This window comes from Sinocyclocheilus anshuiensis, unplaced genomic scaffold (genome assembly GCF_001515605.1).
Source record: "Sinocyclocheilus anshuiensis isolate Anshui unplaced genomic scaffold, SAMN03320099.WGS_v1.1 scaffold985, whole genome shotgun sequence".
Classification (NCBI taxonomy): domain Eukaryota; kingdom Metazoa; phylum Chordata; class Actinopteri; order Cypriniformes; family Cyprinidae; genus Sinocyclocheilus; species Sinocyclocheilus anshuiensis.
The window spans coordinates 725,584-745,534 of record NW_015557117.1 but is presented as its reverse complement, the minus strand read 5'-3'; the positions used below and the strand labels follow the sequence as shown (position 1 = coordinate 745,534).

Genomic DNA, 19,951 nt, shown 5'->3' with positions numbered 1-19,951 from the left:
CCCCACATGCTCTTATCTATAATCTCCATGATAAATGACTCGCTCTCAGCACGAGCCAGTATAAATACATTACCTAACTGACCGCGACTGATCAATTTAGATAGCGCTTGAAAAGTTTACATGCGTTGTGAATCTCCCTTAAGATTTTTTTTCTCATCTTTTCTGTAGGTGATGACACACACAAGCACGTAGCGATGCGTGTCCTCTAACATATCAGCGTGGACGACAAATCTAAATCCATGTTCGCGTATACAGACTGCATTCCTCAGGTCAGCGTCTTCACTCTATTCACTTTTGATTGAGATTGGGGCTTTTGATAATTGATTAATGTAGAGGTTATGATATAAAGAAACATAAAACATTTTAAATGACCAAAGAAATGATATTAAATAATATTAAAGGGATAGTTCATACAAAAATGAAAATTCTGTCAACTTACCCATACCCTCATGTCATTACAAAACATTTCTTTCTTCTTTGAAACATAAACACAGTAAAAGAAGATATTTCGAAGAATTCTAGTAATTAAACACATTCGGTTTCCATCAACTTCCATTGGATCAATACAAATTTCAATGGAAGTCAAAGGAAACTGAAATTATTTGGTTACCAATATTCTTCAAAAAATATTATTTTATGTTCCACAGAAGAAAGAAAGTCATACAGGTTTGGAACAAAATGAGGGTGAGTAAATGATGACTTTACTTTGGGGTGAACTACCACTTTAAAAGAAAGCAAACCAAAATTAAAGGGGTCATATGATGTTGCTAAAAAGAACATTATTTTGTGTATTTGGTGTAATGAAATGTGTTTATGCGGTTTAAGGTTAAAAAAACACATTATTTTCCACATACTGTACATTATTCTTTCTCCTCTATGCCCCGCCTTTCTGAAACGCTTCGATTTTTACAAAGCTCATGTCTCTTAACTTTTATAAAGAATATCTCTTTGGATTTGAGACTTTAGTCTTTGCAACTTTACAGATCTTCTTTATGCACCAAGAGCTTGTAACACTTCAAAGAGAAAGGAACAGTTTAAATCGCATCATATGACCCCTTTAATTGTTAACGGGAATAGAAAGAATTTTCTGCCAGGACGCACATCATTCCCTTCTCTTATCATAGTGACACGTTACTGTAATCAGATGACGTTTTTCAGTAATGAAGTAATGTAAAGAGGCGTTTGCACCAGAGGAACATTTTCATGTTTGGAAATGGCATACCTGCTTTTTGGCGTGTTCAGACTGCTGGGACTGGATACAATTTTATTCATAGGAATGCCTTTTGAGGGGACTAAATTAGCTCCTACTTCTGAGTAGAGTCAAACCCAGCACAATAGGAACTACCAGTGATGTAAGTGTATTTTGAGTGGCCGAACATATGCCATATGAAACACCAGCACCTGCCATTTTTAAAAAGACGTGTAAACACAGTTTACATAGACTTACTCCACGAACATGGAAAACAGTGATAGATGCACTGAACCCAGATACTTCTGTTTCCTCCATCATGATTAAATGACATCGCTGTCGCCTGGCTTACGTCACTTCAGGGTTCCTAACTGATAATGAAATTGTTGTTGTTTTTTTTATCATCAAGTGAATTATTAGTTATTAATGTAGATTATAAAAGCTGTTTATGTGGGTTAGGGTTAGGGTCAGGTAGGCCAAAATGCGTTCTGTGGTGATACTGATTAAACTTTTAAGAAATTTGTACGTCTTTTTTGTATGTTTAGAATTAAAAATTTGTATAATTCTTATTGCAGCATTACAGTATACACTTCTGATTACTAATTTTAAATATAGTAAGTAAAGCAGTATGTACTTATCCTGTATTCTGTGCATACAGCTTACTATATATATATTGTACTGCACAAGTACTAAAAGGTATTTTGTACTATGCTATTTCGAACATGTTTTTGCTGCTGTGGTGTGCCAGGTATGCACTGTATCATGTGTGCACCTCACCTTATGCTGTAAAGTGGGCTAATTGCAGCACTGTCTTTCTCTCACATGGCGTTAATGAGATAACAGAGCTAATTTAATGGGAGGGGGGCCTCTGTGGGGTCACCAGCAATTGCATGGGTACAATTTCTCTGAAACAACTTCTGCCCGAGCGTTGTCATCTTTAAAATGCTTGTCTTCTCTAATTGGGTGAAAATGTCTACCAGATGCTTGTTAAAAAAAAAAGTTAAATTCCTCAACCTAATCGTTCTGCCAATCCGCCTGGAGACAGTCAGGGCATGATGTCAGAATAGCTGTGGGACTCCTTTGGGAGGTATGCAATGCCTTTCTTTCTTTCTTTCTTTCTTTCTTTCTTTCTTTCTTTTAATACTCATTTGTTTATTTGTTCTTTCATTTTTTTTATGCATTCTTTTTTGTTTGTTTATTCATTCTTTCATTTGTTTCTTTCTTTAATACATTTGTTCTTTCTTTATTTCTTTTATTTGTTCGGTCTTTCAGTTGTTCATGCTTTTGTTCTTTTTCTTTGGTTCTTTCATTCTTGCGTTTGTTTATTCTTTCTTTCTTTCTTTCTTTTTTCTTTTCTTGTTTTCTTTCCTTTGTTATTTTGTTCATTCTTTTGTTTTTGGGTTCTTGCGTTTGTTTATTCGTTATTTCTTAGAGTTGTTTATTCATTTGTTCATTCTTTAATTCGTTCTTGTGTTTTTTTTTGTCCTTTATTTTTCTTTCTTATTTTGAAGACTCCCCTGACTCTTCACTAGTAGCTTCATCCGTGTGTCCATTTGTGTCTGTGGATCTGGGGTCCCTCAGGTCTGTGCTGGCAGTTAAACTGGACCCTCTTCTGTAAGGGAGGATTTAGATCAAACAGCCTCGCTGCTCTGGGTTCTGAACTGGCGAGAAGAGGCCCGGCATTGGACCCATTCCTCTTCCACAAAGGGGTCTCGCTATAATTACTCAAAGCTGTGAGGTGTGTGTGTGTGAGGAAATGCTTGCAGGGCTTATGGAGCTATGAAACCATGGAGAGCTCAGAGACAGAGGTGGGAGGGAGGGGATGACTCAGGGGTACGAGGCAGGGCCTCCCATTAACTCTGTCATTGAACATGGCGAAGAGAGAATCGACACCGAGCTCATTTCCTTCTGCATCAACCTGGCTGCTAATAAGACTAACGCTCAGATTATCTGTGAGGATAAGAGCTGGAATGTAATTTCTCCTGGAATAACATGCAGTGCTGAGCAACACTGTCAAAACATCTGTGTTTACATGTCATAAAGCATACTGTCACACATCAGCAACAGCTGTTGCTCTTCTGTAATAAATAATACATGAAATCTGCTCAAACTTATGATCAATCTCTGGCTGAACATGGTTATTTGTGTATTTGCTCTGCAGGTAATGGATTGAAGATGCTGATGAAAAGAGCACTCAAACTGAAGGACCCGCTGCTGATGAAAATGATCAGGAACATCTCACAGCACGATGGACCTCTGAAACAGCTCTTCATTGTAAATACAATATTCTGCCATTCTATTAAGAGTCACAAGTTACACATTATAAAAATTTAAAACATCAAAGAATAATTTAGCATTGTTGTATTGACTTTCACTTTTAAGCTAAAAACAATACATAGTGTGAGCGGTAAATTATAATAATTAAAAATTATTACAGATTAAATTTTAAAAACGTTATTATTATTGTCTTATTATTCTTTTATATATTTGATAGCCCAAATATTTTTTTATTTGTAATTTCATGAAGCAAAATTGAAATCTTAAAGTGGTCCTATTATGCTCTTTTACAAAGTCTTGATTTTGTTTTGGGGGTGTACTAGAACAGGCTCTCATACTAGGTTGTTCGAAAAACACATTATTTTTCACATATTTTACATTATTACAACACCTCTCTCCCCAGTCTGGCATGAACGGCTCTAATAGTTCCTGTATCAAATGAAGGCCCGCCTTCTGAAATAAGAAATGTTCTATGATTGGTCAGCTGGGCAAGTGTGTGTTGTGATTGGCACCACTCGGCACCTGGTCGGGAAATGTCACGCCCCTTATCATAGCCGCCTGCGAGCTTCAGTGTAAATATTGCATCAATATCAAATCAATTTGAGCGCGATTTAAACCCGGATGATTGTAACCACTCTAAGTTCTCCTTTTGAATTGGACTTTGAGCTTTGTAACTTTGCAGATCTTTTTTATGCTCAAACCGCAACATTAAAGACTAACTAAAGTTGAAAAAGTGAAAAAGCATAATAGGACCCCTTTAAGTATCTTACAGGTTGGGAATTACTGTGCTAAACGAACACCTAAAGATATTTTGTCATTTACCCTTCAGGACTATGTGGGTTATCTGGCTGCTCAGATCAAACAGGAGGGCGATGAAGAGTTTGTTATTGAGTGCTTGGGTACAATGGCAAACCTCACCATACCTGACCTGGACTGGGAGCTCCTGCTGAAAGAGTACAACCTGGTGCCCTACCTCAAAGACCACCTCAAACCCGGTAAAGCTAACCTGTACCTGTTTGTCTAGGTGTTTCAGGGTATATTTGTAATGTAAAGCTAATATACAGCCTGCTACATACAGTACAATGCTACACTGTATGAGTAGTAGGCTTGCCGTGATAGACGGTGCTGACGGTGATACCGTTGTTAAGCCACAACACCGGTTACGTCATTTGCCCACCACGGATGTTTTTGTCTTGTCGCTCCGGCCAGGACACGGCATCACAGTATGGTAAGGGACGTAACATTTCCGTCACACGCTTGAGGTATTCGGCCAATTACAACGCACTGGATAGCTGGCCAATCAGAGCACACCTCGCTTTTCAGACCGATGAGCTTTGTAAGAATCGACACGTTTCAGAAAGGCGGGGCATAGAGGAGAAACAATGTACAGTATGTGGAAAATAATGTGGTTTTTTTAACTTTAAACCGCATAAACACATTTCATTACACCAAATACACAAAATAATGTTCTTTTTTAGCAACATCATATGACCCCTTTAAATATTCGTTTCTTATTTAATTGGTTCCACAGGGTTTGCTGATTTTTACTTTATTTAAACTTTGTGTAATTTATTTATTTTATTTGACATCAAGGTGTATGCCGTGCCTCCAAGCTTTCTTATTCGTTTTGCTAATAAACTTTTTACGTTTCTTATTTATTTGGTTATATATTATACATGTTTACTTATTTCCAGTTTTGTATAGGCTACCTATTTAAACTTTATGTAAGTTATTTGTTATTTTATATTAGGCATAGCTTGCCCTATAGTGTGGTGTATTTTTATTCATTTTGTTAATAAAAGTTTTATGTTTTATATATAGGCTAAAGTGAGTTTGACGTTCTATTTTGTTGTTGCATTCAAGCAATTGACGCCAAATTGCCGCTAATTCGAGCTATTTAAAAGCGAAGGAAAGCGAGGAAAAGAGGGAAAATTCAAACGAACTAAAAACGAACAATTGCTTTACGCCGAATTGCCGCTATTTAAAAGTGAAAGTAAAATGCTCACGCCGCTTTTGCAAGCTATTTAAAAGCGAAGGAAAACGAGGAAAAGAGGGAACGCCCCTGCCCCCACGGTGATACCGGCATTATCGGTGTTGTCACACGTCGATTAACCGGTGGGAAAATTTCCTCACCGTCAGTTGTTGACACATAATGTGCCTTTTTTATTGACATCAGGATGTTAGATCACAGACTTTACAAGTTTTTCGTAATTTTTCATCACCTTTTGCCTGTTCATTAAAAGGTCCTGTGTGTGACACAATTTTTTAAAGAAATACAAATAGTCTGTGTAGTCTCCTAACTACTATGAACTCACAAAACTGTATGTCAAATTTTTCAGAATGCTGTTTAAAAGTTTTAGATGGAGTATTTCAAATGACCAATTTCAAATTTCCATAATTATCTAATATCAAGTATTCATAAACTTTAAACTACATCCTATATTGTTAAGGTTGTTTGTGAAACAATATCCAGTATGAAACCTTAACATATTAATCTGCAGTGTAGTACAATGTGCTACATCACATTACCTCACATTTATGAGAGATGTCCATTTTTAATTCCAAAATAAATATTGCCAATTTGTTTCTCTTGTAATCCAATTTTGGGTAAAAACAGCCCAACTTTTGACATCAACCTCATTTATTTGTTACAATTAAATGAAACAAATTAACAAACACATTTTTCCAAAGGTAGTAAGTCATGGCATTTCTTATTGGAGTAGTATGAAAAACCATTTTGCATTATGCTAAACCAGATTTGACCTTTGACCTCTGTGTTTCAGGCTCAGCAGAGGATGACCTGATCCTGGAGGTGGTGATCATGATCGGTACGGTGTCAATGGACGACTCCTGTGCCGTCATGCTGGCTAAATCTGGCATCATTCCTGCTCTTATTGAGCTGCTGAATGGTAAGCGCGCTGCCAACATTTACACACATTCATTAGCATTGAGCCAGAGGATAAGTGCTTAAAGAAACAAACGCATCTCCAAACCCTCTCAACATAAAATCTTTTTCATTATCGCTAGCCATAAAAATAAATCAGATCAGTGCTGTTTTGATTTCTACTTTTGTTTGGCTGAATCACAACAGCTGCCCCCCTGCTTTGCGTGTCTGTAGCCACTCAAGTACCAGATTTCAATTTGGCATGCTTTGTCTTCCCTAATGTGATCTGATGAAATGAGTTTATTTAGACTAAACTAATATTAAATTAGAATAAATAAACAGCCCATGGCTGCGTGGGACACAGAGGGCTGGTTCTCGCTTTATGCATTATGTGCTGGGAAGTGACAGTGTTTTCAGGAACAGGAAAGCACCAGGTTCATGGCATGCATCAGATTTGCTGGTTCTGCTCAATGTGAGCCCTCATTTCAATAAATGCCTGATGGCGGGGCTCTTCCTTACCATGAAAAGAATACATGTTTAAGGGGCCAAGGAGGTGGAGGGCCAAGAGAGCAACCGTCCCAACATATACAGCTCCTCTCAGAGAGAAAAAGAAAAGAAACTTGTTTCTTTTGAATTGGCCACTTTTTTCCCACTCCAGACACAATTACATGAAATTCAACATCTGAAATGTTTTTGCACTACATATAATATTTTATAACTTTGATCACAACAATGCAGTAACAAATCTGACATTTGTTTTCTCCGCGATAAGCATTATGTGCCAACGCCGCATTGACAGATGCTTGGGTATTGTTTTATTTATACATAACGTTTCAGCACTTGTGTTCGTATACTCATTCATTGGCTCTTTCTCATCTGAAGAGGTGCTGACATGTTCTCTTTGATGTTATTTGTAGCTTGTGCAAAGCTTGTACAGCTCCTTGCGGTAGCGGTATTCAGTTTCTGGTCCCATGGAGCAGCTAGCCTCTTTGCTATCATTCTTCTGGAGGAATTTCGATCCCAGGGGACGAGAGCATTCTGAGCCAGATCAAAATTGAAATAAAGGCTTTTATTAAAGTTAGGAGGGGGCAGCTACAACCGCACAGTTCTCCATAGGAGCTTTCTGTATCATTTCAGAGGAAAAGTTGATACTCTCCCCAAATGGCGGCTTCTCACGAGAGCCTTCATACGTAAACATGATCCACCGGAGGAGGTTTTGAACGTCAGCTCACATGAACAGGCTCCATCGGATAGGAAATGCCTGCGCAGCTGCACTGGAGTGTTCGTGTTTGTTGGTTTGCCGTATCGCTTTACAGCTTAATGCTGACGTGCAGATATTCTCGTGATAAGGAAACGATTGTGCCTTCATATAATAATATGTCTGTGAGGAAACATTATTGATCCAATCCTTCATACGAAGCAAAATGCTTTATTTCGTGAGGTCAAAGTAATGTTCTTCATCTGTTTGTGTTGCTGTTATCAGCCCAACAGGAAGACGATGAATTTGTGTGTCAGATCATCTACGTTTTCTACCAGATGGTCTTCCACCAGGCCACCAGAGATGTCATCATTAAGGACACTCGTATCCTTGTTATGATAAATAGATTTTCCGTGTATAGGCATGTTTATCTGTGCAGATGTTTTGTAAATGGTCCTGTGTTCACTGCTGCGTTGATACTGTTGGGCTCTTCAGTCTTAATTTGTTCTTACATTTAGCTGCGGTATTGATTATTTTCACGTCTAGACAGAAGGAGAAAAAAACCCTGAGTTTGACTGCACTGTAAAAAGTGGCAGGATATAATTGTTACCCTACGGATCTATTTATACTTGATCTGATCCAAAAAATGGACTAATGTAGTCCGACCTAATGTAGTTCGATTGATTCATATTAAATGCTATTTTTGATGTTACACCACAAAGCACTTTTTAAAGGTTTCATGACAAGACATTTTACAGTACAATACTCTAATGCCTCTGGGGTAGACCTACATCCAGACCAATATCAGACTGTCTAAGACCAGACCAGTGGGACTCAAATGCAGACAATGCCATTTTTATGTGGTTTTACGAAGTCTAAAGACCAAGACCACAAAATTGAAGACTTCAGCTCCAATACAAGATATTTGCCAGATTTTGGTTGAAATTATTGTAATCATATGGCAATTTTACACTGAGCTGTTGAGCTGTTCACACCCTCATACTCAGTTGTTCTTTCTTTTTAATAAATATTTATTTCTATGGCAAGGATGGCCAAAATGGGTCCATGTGTGGGTTTATTGTTAATAACGGCAAACTAATTCTCTACATTAGTAATGCTAAATACTGTCTAATAAATAATAATTATTAATAATATGAATAATTCTATCACTGCATTAATACACTTAAGTGCACATTCTAAATATTTAAGAATGAAGACTGTGCACTAGGAATCATTGGCAGGTTTTAAAAACTGCAGGTTTTTACATGGCATGATAAAATGTGACCCTGGAGCACAAAACCAGTCTTAAGTCGCTGGGGTATATTTGTAGCAATAGCCAAAAATACATTTTATGGGTCAAAATTAATTGATTTTTCAGTAAAGATCATGTTCCATAAAGATATTTTGTAAATTTCCTACCATAAATATATCAAAACTTAATTTTTGATTAGTAATATCCATTGCTAAGAACTTCATTTGGACCATTTTAAAGGTGATTTTCTGAATATTTAGATTTTTGCACCCTCAGATTCCAGATTTTCAAATAGTTGTATCTCGGCCAAATATTGTCCTATCCTCCTAACAAACCATACATCAATGGAAAGCTTATTTATTCAGCTTTGAGATGTGTGTATAAATATTAATGTAATTTATAATTTATAATTAATTTATAATAATGTATAAATCTCAATTTGAAAAAAATGACCCTTGTGACTGGTTTTGTGGTCCAGGGTCACAAATATCAAGACTTTTCTCTTTGATGTAGATGGGAAGATTTTTCACTGACTGAAACTTGTAATAATGGTAATTGAGACGCCACGATTATTAGGCTTTAATTGTCAATGAATTGTGAACTCCTTAACCGTATCTCAAAGAGGCCCCAGCCTACCTCATCGACCTTATGCATGACAAAAATGTGGAGATCAGGCAGGTTTGTGACAACACTCTGGACATTATTGCCGTAAGTATCTACAAAATACCCCACTACATATGAGCACTCAAATCCAAATCAGAGACTTCAGTGTGTGTGTTTGTGTTTTTGCTCAATACTGATGTTTACAGTTCCGATAAGATCTCTGCAGTTAATGCCCACTCACTGACATTAGATAGCAGTAATTGGTGGTGAACTCTTAAGAGGCAGGTTTGTTTGGGGAAGTGTTTCATTCACTTTATTAGCCTGCTCGTTAAGCCTCGGCCACATGAAAGTGTGCGTGTGGGATCTGGTTTGTATCCGTGGTGACAGAGAAAGTGCAGATGTATAGCTCTGGCTCAGCAGACTGACATGTTTGACATTGATATCAAGTATGCAGATTTACATTTTCTTCGGCCATTCTATGAAAAAGACTTTTTCCACTTAAGGTAATTTTACAGTAAGTTTTATAAATAAGTACATTTTTACAAAGTTTATATATTGCATTGTGCCATCTCAAGCTAAATTAATTGATTAATTCAGATTATCATGGTAAATAATTATACCTTCAGAAAGGTAACAAAATTGGCAGTTTTGTGGATTAATTTACACTGCAAAAAAATGCTTTTCTTACTTAGTTTTGTCTTGTTTAGTCCAAATATCGAAAAATTCTTAAATCTTAAAAAACAAGATTATTATGCTTACCCCATTGGCAGATTATTTTGCTTGTTTTAGGGTAAAACTCACTTAATTTTGACTTATTTTTTCTGAAAACAAGACAATAATTTTTTACTTGTCTAGAAAATGCTTCTTGATTTAAGAATTTTTCGATATTTGGACTAGAAACAAGACAAAAACTAAGTAAGAAAAGCATTTTTAGCAGTGTGTACTCTTTATTTTGATCGTCCACTTTAGACATTCTGCTGTCTATAAGTCACTTTTACATTGACATGTAGTTGCAAATGTACTTATAGTTAGTAGAATGTCTAAAGTGGACTATCAAAATAAAATGTAACTGATTAATTTGACATTAAAAGCTTTGCTTAGATACTTCTACATTCAGTTGTCACTTACTGTTGACAAACACACAGCAACAAATCATAAGATAAAGTAATAAATTAGAGGAGACTACTGTAAAATTGTAAAAAAAATATATATATATATATATATATATATATGAGATGGTTAAAAAAGTTGACAGCCTTGGGTGCAAATTTCAAATCTTTTCATTTATACATTATTTAAATTAAAAAAATATATAATAATAAAACAAAAACAACATTTGATTAGATATTGATTCTGGGATTCATGATCCAATTTCAAAACAATTCTCAATGCTCGCATCTGCTTGGAAGGTTAGTGATGGAGTTGGAACTAAACAGAGGTGTTCCTCTAATATACATGTTTCAGCAACAGCTTTGTTTCACAAATCTTTTTTGAGAATTTTCCGCTACCCCTAAACTGGAACAAACTTAAAGGGATAGTTCACCCTAAGGTGAAACTTCTGTCATCAAGTTGTTCCAAATCTGTATGACTTTCTTTCTTCTGCAGAACACAAAAGAAGATATTTTGAAGAATGTTAGGCTAGTGGCCTTTGACGAAGAAAAACACTTTTCTCAAAATATCTTCTTTCATGTTTCACAGAAGAAAGTAAGTCATACAGGTGAGTAAATGATGCTAGAATGTTCATTTTTGGCTGAGCTATTCCTTTAAAATCATGGGTGCAGGTTTTCTGTGAGTGTGTACTCTCACTGGCCCTCTGGACTGTGCATCAGGGTTCTAGCCCTGGGCTCCCGCGCAGCTCTGCACTGCTGTCTACATGATGAATGGACAGAGCAGAGAAAAGAGAAACAGGGCTTATTTACTCAGGTTCTGCCACAGGGGGCCCAGGCTGATTAATCCATATTTTTATTCAGCGGAGCAGGCGGCGGCAGGACGCCTCTGTGGGCCTTTAGACCCTGGGACAGAGAGCTGGCCTTGAGCTCTGAGCTCCAGCAGCCCCCTCCTGCACCCTGCGCCCCTCTGTTGCCTCAGCGTACAGAGCTAATGCTACGCTAATTTAAAAAAATCGCATCCTCAGCTAGTATGTGTACGTTAAATGCTTTGTTTCAGCAGAGATGGTTTAACTTTTTAATCTTTATTTATGGAGTGAGCTCTGTGCAAAGACATGCTTCTTGGCTGCTCTGTGAGAGAGTAACAAATGATTTCATTTTTTTCGTTGTTTGGTATAGTTTAAACAAAACTAATTTTCTTAAAGGGATAGTTCACCCAAAAATTAAAACTTTGTCGTCATTTACCGACCCTGTAACTCCAAACCTGTATGACTTTTTCATTTTTCAAGTTTAGGTTCAATAAACTCAATAAAATTTGTTTTGGACCCATGGCACACAAAAACACTAAACAGTAATAAACCCAAAACATCACGCAATGTAAAATAGAAAAAAACATCTTAAAATCATACGTTAGAAAAATTATTTATTTATTTCTTGTTTTTTTCAGGGAACGATCTACACAAGAAGTACATTTATATTGTTTAGAAAAATGTAGTGAAAACAGATTCTAGTAAGGTTAGTCATGGCAAAATTATGCTCTCTTTACCGAGTGTTGGATATTATCAGAACTGGTCAAGTTTATGGCATTCATGAGAAACGCCCACATGACCTTATGTTGGGTCCAGTCCTGTTGAGAGTAACTCACCGCATTTGCTACACATTTTGCTTCTATAATGTGATGTTGAAGCATGATATTCAACTAAAAAAAGTAAGGTAGGGCTTTTATCCATCAGCAGTTGATTGGAAAATGGTCTTGTGGTTTGAAGGTTGGGGTTGAAAAATATGAGTGGGTGACGTCAGCCAAAAAGCCAAGTCATAGGCGGAGGTTTAGATGAAAGATTATGAAGATAGACATTTTTTTATTTGGTAAAATGTGCATTAATAAAGTAACTGGGGTCAGTTTTGATTTCATGTTAACTTTAAGCTCCTTGCAAAAGGGCGTAAAGAATGACTCTTGCAAGACTGATAAGCTCCTTTTCCAACTGGTGCTGGTTCCCAATCTGGAACCAGTTTGGAGTCAGTAAAATTTAGATTTTTAATAAAATAATACTTTCTTTCAGCAAGGACACATTAAATTAAGCAAAAGTGTCTATAAAGACATTTACACTGTTAAAATTGATTTCTATTTCAAATAATTGCTTCTTTTAAAAAAACGTGTTCATCAAAGAATCCTAAAAAAATATATCATTGTTTTCACAAATATGTTTAGCAGCACAACTGTTTTCAACATTGATAATAATAAGAAATGTTTCTTCAGCACCAAATCATCATATTAGAATGATTTCTAAGGATCATGTGACACTAAAGACTGGAGTAATGATGCTGGAAATTCAGATTTGCCATCACAGGAATAAATTGCATTACAAAATATATTAAAATTATTGCATTTTACAACATTATTGCTCTTACTGTATTTTTGATATAAATACAGCCCTGGTGGTAAGCATAAGAAATGTCCTTCAAAAGCATAAAAAGGTTATACCGACCCCAAACTGTTGAACAGTAGTGTACATGTGAGTTGATTGATTCGTATTTGTTATACGCTTAAATAACTGAGGGCCGATTATGTAGTCACACTTCTCTCAGATGAGCACTAGTTCAGTGCTGTTTCATTAGAAGAGGTCTATGAAGATGGAGGCTGATGTAGACAAAGTGACACACTTGACATGCGTTGGCAAATCCAGTAATGAACCCAATAACGCAAAATCAACTGATTCCCCGTCTCGCCAAAAAGTGCAGGCTGTGCAGAAAGCGTACGGCTGTGGGCAAGGTGTTTTGTGTGGCACTCCACCCAGTAATCACTGGATTCAGCCAGAGCTCTGTTTCTCTGTGGCACCATCAGCGGCCACAGCCTATAGGGGAAACCCTGCTCAGACAGAAGCCCTCATTGTGGGATGAAATTAATCTGCTGCGGAGGGTCCGGACGGTGTTAGAAGTCTGTGCAACGGTAAATGGTAGAATCCCTTTGTGGAGAGTTCAAGACGAGCTGACACTGAGATACAGAGTGGCAGCGCTGTTTTGACAACTTGCACAGCTGTGTAGTATAATTTAGGTTAGAGGGTAGTAACACATCTCAGGCGAATAAATATACATGTTTGTGTGTGTTCTGCAAAGGAGTATGATGAAGAGTGGGGGAAGAAGATCCAAAGTGAGAAGTTTCGCTGGCATAACTCACAGTGGCTGGAGATGGTGGAAAGCAGACAGATGGAGGACGGCGAGCCATACCTGTACGGAGACGAACCGGGCGCCCTGGAGCAGCCCGATCTCTTCTACAGCACTGGTTAGAAACCACACATACACCCCAAATAAAGGAGGAACATGGCTGAGACCACGAAAGACAGTCAGTGTTTTCTTGTCTGCTAACACGACTTGATTGGCATGCTGTGCCACAGCTTGACAGACACGGAAAGTTAAAACCTTACATTTAGATTTCCAGATTTTTGCTTGGGGATTGTGGTGCTGTATTTTGGCTTGATCGTCCGTCGAGTTGGTGTCATCAAAGGCTTGTCGTAGTGAGAGGTTGTCAGGAAGATAGATGAGGAGAGCTGCTGGGTGGAAGTGGCTCTGCGGGGTCGCTGTCTCTTACGTTTGTTTGCTCTATGTACTCTGTGTGTGTGCGCAGACGGTATGATGGTCCCAGAGCCAGGCCTCAGTCCAGACTTCTACAGCCAGTTCCACTCTCAGAATGGAGACTTAAACACCTGGTGAGTGAGCAGCTGTTACCCTCGTCAGCTTTCCTTGCATTATATACATGTGTGAAATGATTTTTGTTTTGACTGTATTTTGTTAATTATTAGTGCTGGCAATTTAAATTTAAATCAAAATTATTTACATGTTATGCCAATTAACTAAAAGAATTATATAAAAAAAACATGATTTTACTAAGAAAATCCCTTTGCCACTTTGTGTAGTGAGTGACTCATTCTGTGACGCCTTGTCGAGTTAAAAGTAGTTTGGAGTGCTTTGTAGTTCTTTTTTTTTATCACACATTTGTGACCCTGGACCACAAAACCAGTCATAATGGTGAATCTGAAAGCTGAATAAATAAGCTTTCCATTGGTGTATGGTTTGTTAGGATAGGACAATATTTGGCCGAGATAACACTATTTGAAAATCTGGAATCTGAGGGTGCAAAAAAATCAAAATATTGAGAAAATCGCCTTTAAAGTTGTCCAAATTAAGTTCTTAGCAATGCATATTACCAAACAAAAATGAAGTTTTAATATATTTACAGTAGGAAATTTACAAAATATCTTCATGGAACATGATCTTTACTTAAAGTCCTAATGATTTTTGGCATTAAAAAAAATCAATAATTTTGACCCATACAATGTGTTTTTTGGCTATTGCTATAAATATACCCCAGCGACTTAAGACTTGGTTTTGTGGTCCAAAGTCAAATTTTTCTATAATTAATCTCAGTGAATTAACATATTGAATTGACAGTGCTAATAATTAGGGGTGCTCCGATCAGGATTTTTGAGGCCGATCACAGATCGCCGATCACAGAAAACAGTTTTCCTTTAAAACTAGCCAACGCCATATGTGTTGACTGTGAAATACAGTAGACTTTAATAATATGCATTTATGGTAATTACTACAATTTCGTGTCAATCCATGTTCATATTTACTGCAAACAATGCCGCTGTTACTTTAATTCAGCAATAGACTCGGTGTGGAAACGATCTTTGCACTGCTGCAGACGCGCCACTACTGGATCGCACTGCCAGACCGTAACCGTGCACTGCCAATCCGTAACCGTGTGCAGTGTGAACGCTTTATTAATCCGTTAACATGAGCGCGGAAAAAACACGCAACGCATACGCACTGCAAACGGAGTGTGTGTGAACTTGGCATTATGTGTGTGCGCTGCGAGTGCGAGTGTGCATGAGCGCTTAGTCTGCAGGAGAGCGAGCGAGCGCTGAATGGTTAAACACTGGCAAGAATTAAAAAGAAATGCAATTTATAAACTTTAGTGACAACGTGACACTGCCTCGACTTGTGCAAGTGACAATTCCTGTGTCAACTGAGTACCTCACCTTCAGCATTATAATGATTTCACCCGCGCCGGACTGAGACCGTGCCACTGCATGTCGTGCCAAACCTCTCACGGCAGCGTCATCAGCTTTGAAATCGTATTTTTGAGATCAGCCTTTTAGAGACCGCCGATCAATCATCCCAACGTGATTATCGGCCGATAGTGATCGGTAGCCGATCAATCGGAGCACCCCTAAAATATATCATATCTTTTGTTAAAGGTTTTTGTTTTTTAAAAAGAAACCTCAATAATAGCACTTTTGCTAGAAAACACTGGCGTATGAAACACTGCTGTGTTCATAATATTGATCCAGTTCTAACTGATGCTTCCAGCACTCTTACAAGTCATCCTAATGTTAGCCATCTACAGTACAGATAATATTACATCAGCGATGAACATATATCAGTGTAATTCAACAACAGTCTTTAATGCATCACAAATAACCATACAGTTTGAAAGGCATAACACAACACATGTAGTAAATCTTTATTACAAGCAATCCTGCGGTTCATAAAGAACTTTGTTTTCCTACCTCCACGAGTGCCATCTATTATTGACTTGTTTATCTAAAAGTGCTCTTTTCCTTTAAAACTAGCCAACGCCATATGTGTTGACTGTGAAATACAGTAGACTTTAATAATATGCATTTATGGTAATTACTACAATTTCGTGTCAATCCATGTTCATATTTACTGCAAACAATGCCGCTGTTACTTTAATTCAGCAATAGACTCGGTGTGGAAACGATCTTTGCACTGCTGCAGACGCGCCACTACTGGATCGCACTGCCAGACCGTAACCGTGTGCAGTGTGAACGCTTTATTAATCCGTTAACATGAGCGCGGAAAAAACACGCAACGCATACGCACTGCAAACGGAGTGTGTGTGAACTTGGCATTATGTGTGTGCGCTGCGAGTGCGAGTGTGCATGAGCGCTTAGTCTGCAGGAGAGCGAGCGAGCGCTGAATGGTTAAACACTGGCAAGAATTAAAAAGAAATGCAATTTATAAACTTTAGTGACAACGTGACACTGCCTCGACTTGTGCAAGTGACAATTCCTGTGTCAACTGAGTACCTCACCTTCAGCATTATAATGATTTCACCCGCGCCGGACTGAGACCGTGCCACTGCATGTCGTGCCAAACCTCTCACGGCAGCGTCATCAGCTTTGAAATCGTATTTTTGAGATCAGCCTTTTAGAGACCGCCGATCAATCATCCCAACGTGATTATCGGCCGATAGTGATCGGTAGCCGATCAATCGGAGCACCCCTAAAATATATCATATCTTTTGTTAAAGGTTTTTGTTTTTTAAAAAGAAACCTCAATAATAGCACTTTTGCTAGAAAACACTGGCGTATGAAACACTGCTGTGTTCATAATATTGATCCAGTTCTAACTGATGCTTCCAGCACTCTTACAAGTCATCCTAATGTTAGCCATCTACAGTACAGATAATATTACATCAGCGATGAACATATATCAGTGTAATTCAACAACAGTCTTTAATGCATCACAAATAACCATACAGTTTGAAAGGCATAACACAACACATGTAGTACATTGAAAACAGCAAGTAACAATCTGTTTGTCGCACTGTCCCCAGACCATCAGGCCATTGTTTACTGTACCTGTTTTCTCCCATCAGTTTGGTTTTTAGGTCTTCATAAAACAGCAAATCTTCTACATTAAACAATTTTAGCTTTTGTACTTTTCTTTTAATCATTTGGATAGTATGATCACAGCTGTTCAACAAAGCACCAGGCTCTCTACTCTGACGTTTTCTTACTCTCTGTCAACGACACTCTTTTGGCCCAATAATAAACATGCCTTTTAAGTCCTATGTAGCCAAATATATTGTCCACATTCCTCTACAAACACACACACACACACACGAGTACAGATGAAATAACATTTCACCTCTCCATCCGATCCAGTGCTCACGTTGACTCTCTCAGCCTGCCAAAGAGCTGATCTGTGAGGAAATGGATCTCCCACGTGTGTTCGATATGCAGCTCTGATAGTACATACCTACACTTGTAGTCTAAACTTGCCCTGATAGTGCATACTTCATGCCATCTATTTCACTGGACGTGTTTATTATGCGCCATGTGCTTTGTATGGAGAATGCGCTGCTCGTTGGCCTGTTTGTTTTGGCTGGGTGGGGATTTGGGCACTTTGCAGACTGACGGCTGGGGCGCTGAGTGCCGCCGGGCTGTCATGTGGGTGAGGAGAGAAGCAGGGATCCAGATGGAGGGGCGAGCTCTCCAGCGGTTCTTTGTAAAGCGATACATTTCAAATATACACTGAGGGTTGGGGGGCAACATTAGGGTCCTGGGATGAATGGTTTAATTTGAGTGGGCAGCTCTGAGTGACAGAGGTTACAATAATAATCAAATAGAGTTTCAGCCTTTACTTAAGACGCTTGTGAAACGATGTGTGTGAACGCAGGCCTTTTGGAGTGGTTTACTTCACATCCAACCTGAGAGACAGATATTTGATTAATTCAAGTGGTCCATCAGGATTCCCATGTAGGGTTGCTTGGTATATCAGTAATATATATACTTAGTATGGCAGAATTTATGTGTAATTGTATTTCAGTAAGATTTAGATTTTTAAAAAAATAATACTTTTTTTTCAGCAAGGACACATTAAATTGAGAAAAAGTGTCTATAAAAACATTTATAAAAAAGATTTCTATTTCAAATAATTGCTTATTTTAAACTTTGTAGTTATCAAAGAATTAAAAAAATATATATATAATGTTTTCCACAAATATATTAAGCAGCACAACTGTTTTCAACATTGATAATAAGAAATGTCTCTTGAGCGCAAAATCAGCATATTATGAATGATTTCTGAAGGATCATGTGACACTGAAGACTGGAGTAATGATGCTGAAAATTCAGATTTGCCATCACAGGAATAAATGACCAATTTTAAAATAGAAAATGTGACATTTCATAAAAAAAATTAGATTTGCCATCACAGGAATAAATGACCAATTTTAAAATAGAAAACGTGACATTTCATAAAAAACATTTTTAAGGCAAAAGTGACACCACTTTGGATAAAAACACAAATAATGCATTAATGTGAATAATGTATACATAGTATAGAGTGTTTTGGGTTTTTTTGTGCATTTGCTGATTGTTCAAAATGCCAAAATCCAGTTCAGAGGAAAGAGAAAAATATGACGGTTTTGAATAATTATACACAGTTTTATCATACTGTGTCCTAGATATCCTTATAATAATCACCAGAACCCTGTTGATTCCCACCCCTAGAGATCGAGAATGAAGACAGATGAGGTGCTGGATCAAGCTAAAACAGGCCACTCTGTCTGCAGATGGGCTTCTGATGTCCCCGAGGAAAACCAGTTCTCTGTGCATGTCTTTTGTGTGCACGCATCAGACTGACAAATCCACCTTTATTCAAGCCGTGTGGCACACTGCGTGTCCCTAAAGCCTTGGATGAGAACGCAGGAGGAAAATAGAAAAAAGGGATGTGGACACGCAATCAGGCAAAGGAAAGGGGAAAAAGGGGGTACTGTTGATTTGACACAGCCAAGGTAGGGCATGCAAACGGAGAAGTGACAGGAACGGAAGATCAAAGCACAGGCTGGAGAACAACTTGGGGGGGGGGGGAGAGGAGGAGAAACGTCCTTTTATAAAAGAGCCGAGGCCCATTTCCTGTACAAACACACTCTTCTGAGCTATGAAACAATGTCTGGTTAAAAGGGTCTCTTTTTTTTATGGGCACCTTTGGCTGTTTCCCCTCCCAGAACGTCAGGGCTGACCTGGCTCCCTATGAGCTGTCAATCCCATCCCCACTCAGTTTTTATTGCCCTGTTTTGAAGCCCCGTGCAGGAAGAGGTGACAGGCTGCCTCATAATTGGACAGGAATGTGCTCGCTACGAATCACAGGCCATAAATCGTAGAATATATTCACATTAATACTCATTTTCTTATCAGACTGAGTTCATTTTTGGGCGTTAATATCATCCTGTAATTAATGACGTGATGATACCAAGTTGAAACTCTGATAACTCACAGCTATAAATTCTCAGCACAATAAAAGCTCTCCCTTTGTAGATGATTATCCTGAACTCTGGAAGCCTGTATTTCTTTCTAAAGAACTTGCTTTCAAGGAAAGGCCAAGTGCGGAGGTAAAATTTAGTCAAAAACAGGCTTAGAGCACCTACAGGTGGCGCTGACCCGCACATGAATCCCTCTTACCCGCTGTTCAAATTCAGCCCGACAGATCTGGCAGGCCAATAGGAAAACAACATATTTTAGACAGCAGAGAGTGTGTGAGTCGGGATGCTAAGAGGAGCTGTGTTTGATTACTGGAGGTCATATGAGGCTAAAAACAACACAATGTAATGTGGGTACATAGGGGCAAA

At 38.1% G+C, this 19,951-nt stretch overlaps 1 pseudogene; it reads left to right on the top strand.

Annotated features, from left to right (window-relative positions):
* LOC107677750 (kinesin-associated protein 3-like) overlaps window positions 1–19,951 on the top strand; it is a 34,122-nt pseudogene that overhangs the window by 12,425 nt on the left and 1,746 nt on the right.